The sequence below is a fragment of the Nematolebias whitei genome, chromosome 20 (genome assembly GCF_014905685.2).
Source record: "Nematolebias whitei isolate Nwh7 chromosome 20, NemWhi1, whole genome shotgun sequence".
Lineage (NCBI taxonomy): Eukaryota > Metazoa > Chordata > Actinopteri > Cyprinodontiformes > Rivulidae > Nematolebias > Nematolebias whitei.
Window position 1 is genome coordinate 39,825,984 of NC_056517.1, and position 1,735 is coordinate 39,827,718.

The 1,735-nt window shown below is 47.6% G+C and overlaps 1 protein-coding gene across 1 annotated transcript in view; it reads left to right on the top strand.

The window, feature by feature from the left end:
- dipk1c (divergent protein kinase domain 1C) overlaps positions 1-1,735 on the top strand; it is a 17,221-nt gene that overhangs the window by 2,113 nt on the left and 13,373 nt on the right. The window lies entirely within an intron of this gene.

Below are 1,735 nucleotides of genomic sequence, written 5' to 3' on the forward strand. Positions count from 1 at the left end.
ACCTGAACCAATGACTTGGTGGTGTCCCTGAAAAGGACGTCAAGGCTTTCTGTTCTACCTCCTCCATGTACAGGTAGTTTAACGTAGTTTAATATATTGTGTGTTTGTTTTCACAGGATTTTTTTGTAATTGAGCTCATTTTTTGTCTCGTTTTTTCACGTTTGTCCTTTTTTCTTGATGTTTTGTGTCTTTGGGCTCATTTTAGTTGCATTGATTTCATCTTTCTGACATTTTTGTTTGTAAAACTTGTGGATTTGTTTGTTTTGTATGTTTTATTGAACCGCCGCATCATTTTTTTTTGTCTTTTTAATGTTTTGTGCTTCTGGTTCTGTTGATTCTCTCGTCTCGTTCACTTTGTTCCGTCTGGGTCATTTTGAAACGTTTGTTTTCAGGTCTGTAAGCAGCTCCTTCATCACATTCTGTTTTGTTGAGTCCTTTTCTTCGCTGACGTTCAGTTAAACCTCTGAACCTCGACTGAGTGATTAATCACTGCTGACGGGGGGGTCAAAGGTCAGCCGCATGTTATCAAAGCTCTCGTTGTGCCGAGCCGCTCTCAGAACAATGCTGTGGGCCGGGGAGTCGTGGGCCGAGCGCTCAGATTCACCACCACAAGTGAACGCAGCGTGGGCAGACCGGCTGACCTGAGGTCAGCTCACTGGAAGCGTGGGCCGGGTCCACAGGAACTAACACACGGGTTCTGCAGCAGCTGACCTCAGGGACCGCTCGACACAGACAGAGGCTGGTAAACCCGGTCCTGTTTGGATCTGCAGCTCTGACTTCAGAACCATCATCAGAGTTTAAACGTGTCACAGGAAGTTGGACTTTAACGCTGTTTTCACTTTTAGAACTTTTTTACACGATCACAGCTGAACGTGGAGGATTCGACTGATTTGAACACAACCCTTCCTGTCCTCCTCCTGTCTTCAGTCTTTCTGTCTCCGTCCCCTCAGAGCGTCTCTGCTGGAGCACTGGTGTCCTCTCAGAGGTCAAAGGTCATACACCCAAGCCCCCACTGACTTCCACTGTATCTGAGCGTCAAACAGGAAGTGAAGGCTCTGTTTAACTTCTGCTCCATCAAACCCTGCAGAGCCATGAAACAGAACCTGTGGAACCATCAGAACCTTCTGCTGCTCACGGTTCAAGAAGTTTTTGATCCAACTTCTAGTTTTCACACAGACTGTTCGTCTCTGACGCCTGTCCTCAGGTCTGTTAATGAGCCGTTCACGTCCCGTCGTGTAACTCGTGTCTCGGTGAACGGCAGAAGATTTAACAGAAACTGGACCGACCCACTTCTTCTCACAGGAGAATCCAGTCTGACTCAAAGCTCTCACCGTTGAACAATGAAAGCACCAGACTGAGAGGACCTGTGGATGGTCGGACGTCAGCAGCTGTCACTCAGGACGACGTAACGTCGACTGTTCCATCTCCCTGAACGACCTCAAACTACAGCCAAACACTTGGTGGTAGTTAGTTTTTCTTGCTTGCCCTCGGTGAAGGCAGGCACCTCTTTCCTCCGCTCCGGCCGGCTCTGCTCTTTGTCCTGTGAACCTTTTTCAGAGCCTCGTTCTGCATATCTTCTGAACTGTAAACTATGGACTGATCAGCTGGTCTTTCAACTCGATCAAACTTTCAACAAGCAGACAGGGTGAAGGAGAGCCCTCTTACCTCGACAGAACATTATTCCTGGGGGATGTACCTAACTGGATTTAAGACAACAGAGTTCTGCTTTTTGGAG